Here is a 6,000-nt window from a genome sequence, read left to right as displayed (position 1 = left end):
TTTAGATACAACCAACTCTAAATACAACCAATCCTATCTTGACAAGATCACAGCGACACACTGACTGGCACACAGACATTGTGGAGCCAAGAGATACACACTTGACCTCTCCCCTCTCTCTAGCCCAAACAACTTAGTCTTGACATAGAACAGATACTGCAAACCCTGCAACAGTATTATACAAAAATAACATTCTTGATGAGAAGTAATTTACAAACATATGATGAATATAAAACATCTTACATATGTTACCAACAAATTATGATTATTCCACGACAACGTTCATCTCTAGGAGACAGAACGCGTCTCCTTCCTGAGCGGTATGATGGCTGCGTGGTCCTATGGTGTTTATACTTGTGTACTATTGTTTGTACAGATGAACGTGGTACCTTCAGGCATTTGGAAATTGCTCCCAATGATGAACCAGACTTGTGGAGCTCTACCATTTTATTTCTGAGGTCTTGGCTGATTTCTTTTATTTTTCCCATAATGTCAAGCAAAGAGGCACTGAGTTTGAAGGTAGGCATTGAAATACATCCACAGGTACACCTCCAATTGACTCAAATTATGTCAATTAGCCTATCAGAATCTTTTAAAGCCATGACATCCTTTCCTGGAATTTTCCAATCTGTTTAAATGCACAGTCAAGTTAGTGCATGTAAACTTCTGACCCCCTGGAATTGTGATACAGTGAATTATAAGTGAAATAATCTGTCTGTAAACAATTGTTGGAAAAATTACTTGTGTCATGCACAAAGTAGATGTCCTAACCGACTTGCCAAAACTACAGTTTGTTCACAAATTTGTAGAGTGGTTGAAAAACAAGTTTTAATGACTCCAACCTAAGTGTATGTAAACTTCCGATTTCAACTGTAGGTATTAGACTCTTTCTGGGAGAGGTTGGAAATGTCAGTGAAGACACTTGACAATTGGTCCACGCATGCTTTGAGTACACGTCCTGGTAATCCGTCTGGTCTAGTGGCTTTGTGAATGTTGACCTGTTTAAAGGTTTTGTTCACATCGGCTACTGAGAGCAAGATCACACAGTCATCCAGAACAGCTGGTGCTATCGTTCATGCTTCAGTGTTACTTGCCTCGAACCGAGCATAAAAGGCATTTACCTCGTCTGGGAGGCTCGCGTCACTGGGTAGCTCGCGTCTGGGTAGCTCGCCTCTGGGTATCCCTTTGTAGTCCGTAATAGTTTTCAAGCCCTGCCACATCCGACGAGCATCAGAGCCGGTGTAGTAGGATTCAATCTTAATCCTGTATTGACGCTTTGCTTATTTGATGGTTCATCTGAGGGCATAGCAGGATTTCTCATAAGCGTCCGGAGTAGTCTCCCGCTCCTTGAAAGCGGCAGCTCTAGCGTTTAGCTTGACGTGGATGTTGCCTGTAATCCATGGCTTCTGGTTGGGATATGTACGCACAGTCACTGTGGGGATGACGTCATCGACGCACTTATTGATGAAGCCGATGACTGAGATGGTGTACTCCTCAATGCCATTGGATGAATCCCGGAACATATTCCAGTCTGTGCTAGCAAAACAGTCCTGTAGTGTAGCATCCGTGTCATCTGACCACTTCCGTATTGAGTGAGTTTTTGCTTGTAAGCAGGAATCAGGAGGACAGAATTATGGTCAGATTTGCAAAATGGAGGGCGGGGCAGAGCTTTGTATGCATCTCTGTGTGTGGAGTAAAGGTGGTCTAGGACCCCCCCCCCCCCCCCCCTGGTTGCACGTGACATGCGGGTAAAAAAAAATGTAAAATTTGTCCATTTAAATAATCATGGCAATTCAAAGAATCACATACTGTACAATATTTTCTCACATTTATGAGCTCTCGCCAAAACCACAATGTCCCAGTTTTAAATAGCCAGTGGTGTTTCTCATTTTGCCAATCTTGTTGTAAGGGTTTTCCTGTGGTGAAGGAGAAGCGGACCAAAATGCAGCGTGGTGGTTATTCATGTTTCTTTAATATAGGAACTAGACATGAAATAACTAACAAAACAATAAATGTGCGAAAACCTAAACAGTCCTATCTGGTGCAAACACAGAGACAGGAAAAATCACCCACAAACACACAGTGAAACCCAGGCTACCTAAGTATGATTCTCAATCAGAGACAACTAATGACACCTGCCTCTGATTGAGAACCATACTAGGCCGAAACATAGAAATACCCAAAACCTAGAAAAACAAACATAGACTGCCCACCCAACTCACGCCCTGACCATACTAAATAAATACAAAACAAAGGAAATAAAGGTCAGAACGTGACACTTGTACCCAACCCAAACCACTTCATTTCCCCTCGAATGGTGAGATTACCATCTGTCATCCGTCCTTAAATCCTATCTTCCATCCCTGTGCACATGCATGGATAAAGGACCAAGAACTTTAAACTACCCTTTGACTTCATCTTACTCAACTTAATGATAAAATATAATGACTGACGTTTAGATGTTTTTTTTTTTTAATTGGCAGGAGATTATTTCAGATGGTGCATTTCAATGAAAAAATAAGAGAAAAAAGACAAATATTTGGGGTTGACCATTTCCAGAAAACCACTACAATGCCAGGGTTTGTTATGTACATAATTATCATCTATTTTGTCATATTGTAGTAATTTCACTGTTGACAAAATAGAAGCCTGAGATAACTACAGATTGTAGTTATCATTACATTAAAATCACATTAAAAGGGATATTTTACTAATTGCTCATTTGTCTGGTGTTGATTTAGAAATATTTAAAAAAAGATGCATGTCAGCGGTGACTTTTTCAAGATAGAGCACTTTCTATAAACATTCTAAAGTGTGATCTATCTCACAAATATTAATATGATGATTCTATCAACACAGCTGGGAGTATCTAGACTGTAACTCACTGTGCCTCATAATGCATCAACAATGGCCATGACGTCAGCCTATAGTTTATGCAAAAGATACAAGTAATTGAGCAATAAAAACAGTTTGCTATGATAATATAAATATGTTATTGTTGTTTAAAGAGAAGTAAACATGTTTTTATTGCTTATATTTTAATCAAATCTGGGAAGTAAAATACATGGTTTAAATGTACAGAATCTTCCAAAGTAGAATACTGTGTGTGTGTGAATGTGTATGTGTATGTGTGTGTGTGTGTGTGTAACAGAGAGATTAGCCTGTCTGGCCTTGTGTTTGGGGCACCATGCTCACTCATTCTAGCTGCACTTACTTTCCCTGACTAAGTGGCAGTGGCATGTCCTTCAGCTGTCTCTCAACCACTCTGCTCCCCTCTGGTTGTTGTCCTCATGCTCACAGCCCTTACCTCTCTTTTCAAGAGACACATTCAAAGAGAGAAGGGACAGTTACACACAGCAAATCAAATCATAACAATACAGCCAGTTGGCCAGTTGAGCTCGGTAGGTATGTATTAGGCTGCTCTGCATCCCCAGGCTAATCACTAATCAAAGTGGGCCTAGTGGGAGTGGTCATATAATTCTATGGGAGTGACCTACAGAGTAAAGTGTTTGCCATCATTTAAATGTAGCGAATTACAAATGGAGGCATGACTCAGGCATGAACTTCTGCCAGTGGGATTGCAAAAACACAACTTCCATCTAGCTAATTAGCAAAAAAACATAGCTAGCGAATGGCTTAACTGAGAAGAAAGCCTGCACCCTTAAAACCAGTTAAATGTAACTAAATGTAATCGGAAATGTAATCTACGTCATCCCCAAAAGTAATTATTTATCATGCGAGTGCCATAAACAATAACTAGTGATGCAGAATCTCACCTTTCTGGTAAAAATAGTCATAAATTGCTGAATTATAGTAGCTTTTGAGGACGAATGCTCAAGTACACAGTACAAATATGGAATATTTTATACAATGTATTTTCTATTCAACAAAACTGTATGAATAAGGCTAGAAATTACATATGCTTTCCAAATATAGCATCATCAAATTATAAAAAAACGACTAACTATAAGATTTGACCTTCCTTATGTAAAATACATATTTGTATGTTTAGTGTTAGAGAAAATGTGCATATTTTTTCAAAACGTCTTTCCCCATCACTGTGAACATCTGAGCTCAAGCTTGGCTTCCTGAACTCATTAAGAACTCTCCTCTCAGCTCATATTAATCTTGTCCGTCTACGACAAACAAAGTGTTTTTTTTGTTTGTCGGGGGGATACATGTCCTCAAAGATGGAAGGCAGGCAGTCAGGAGGTGGCGAGATCAGGTGGGACCATTCTAGCCAATGAAAGGGGAGATGCGCAGGCCATAGAGCTAGATAGAGTACTCATATTTTGATCTGTTACAGAATGGGCAGCACCATTGAGGCCATCTCAATTTTAAAGTAGTAAATGTTCTTGTTTTTCATTGGCTGAATGCTCCCAACATAGAAATCCCCACCCAGTTGACTACTTTCAAATGGTGGACGCCTTCAATGGCAATGTCCATGTTAAAATGGGTTAATGATGAGTCCTCTATGACAACAGGCACTACTCAAATCAAATTGTATTTATCACATGCGCCGAATACAACAGCGTGAAATGCTTACTCACAAGCCCTTAGCAGAGTTTTGCAGAGTTTTAAAAGAGTAAGAAAAAAATGCTCAATAAACTAAAAGGAAAAATAGAAAACAATAAAATAATAACAAGGCTATATACAAGAGGTACTGGTTAGTTGAGGTAATATGTACATGTAGGTGGGGTAAAGTGACTATGCATAGATAATAAAAAGAGAGTAACAGCAGCATATGTGAAGAGTGTGAAGGAATGTGAATGTGTGTGCAGATGTGTGTGTGTGCGTGTGTGACGCACACAATAAATAGTACCCGCAAAACATCAGTCTCAACGTCAGCAGTGAAGAGGTGACTCCGGGATGCTGGCCTTCTAGGCAGAGTTGCAAAGAAAAAGCCATATCTCTGACTGGCCAATAAAAATAAGCAAAAGAACACAGACACGGGACAAAGAACACAGACACGGGACAAAGGAACTCTGCTTAGAAGGCCAGCATCCCGGAGTCGCCTCTTCACTGTTGATGTTGAGACTGGTGTTTTGTGGGTACTATTTAATGAAGCTGCCAGTTGAGGACTTGTGAGGCATTTGTTTCTCAAACTAGACACTCTAATGTACTTGTCCTCTTGCTCAGTTGTGCACCGGGGCCTCCCACTCCTCTTTCTATTCTGGTTAGAGCCAGTTTGTGCTGTTCTGTGGAGGGAGTGGTACACAGCGTTGTACGAGATCTTCAGTTTCTTGGCAATTTCTCGCATGGAATAGCCTTAATTTCTCAGAACAAGAATAGACTTGACGAGTTTCAGAAGAAAGTTCTTAGTTTCTGGCAAATTTGAGCCTGTAATCGAACCCACAAATGCTCAACTAGTCTAAAGAAGGCCAGTTTTATTGCTTCTATAATCACAACTAGTTTTCAGCTGTGCTGACATAATTGCAAAAGGGTTTTCTAATGAGCCTTTTTAAATGATAAACTTGGATTAGCTAACACAACGTGCCATTGGAACACAGGAGTGATGGTCGCTGATAATGGGTCTCTGTACGCCTATGTAGATATTCCATAAAAAAAATCTGCCGTTTCCAGCTATAGTAGTCATTTACAACATTAACAATGTCTACAATGTACTTCTGATCAATCTGATGTTTTTTAATGAACAAAATGTTTTGATTTTCTTTCAAAAACAAGGACATTTCTAAGTGATCCCAAACTTTTGAACGGTACTGTAGGTATTACAGAGACTGGGTTAGGGAGAGGTTGAAAATGTCAGTGAATACACTTGCCAGCTGGTCAGTGCATGCTCTGAGTACGCATCCTGGTAATTCGTCTGGACCTGCGGCCTTGTGAATGTTAAAAAAAGTTAAGGTCTTACTCCCATCGGCTACAGAGAGCGTGATCACACAGTTGTCCAGAACAGCTGGTGATCTCATGCATGGTTCAGTGTTGCTTGACCCGAAACATGCATAGAAGGCTCATCTGGTAGGCTCGCGTCACTGGGCAGCT

Source organism: Oncorhynchus mykiss, chromosome 18 (assembly GCF_057628025.1).
Source record: "Oncorhynchus mykiss isolate SJ-2025 chromosome 18, ASM5762802v1, whole genome shotgun sequence".
In the NCBI taxonomy this organism is placed as follows: domain Eukaryota; kingdom Metazoa; phylum Chordata; class Actinopteri; order Salmoniformes; family Salmonidae; genus Oncorhynchus; species Oncorhynchus mykiss.
The sequence above is the reverse complement of the archived record's forward strand: the minus strand, read 5'-3'. Positions refer to the sequence as shown.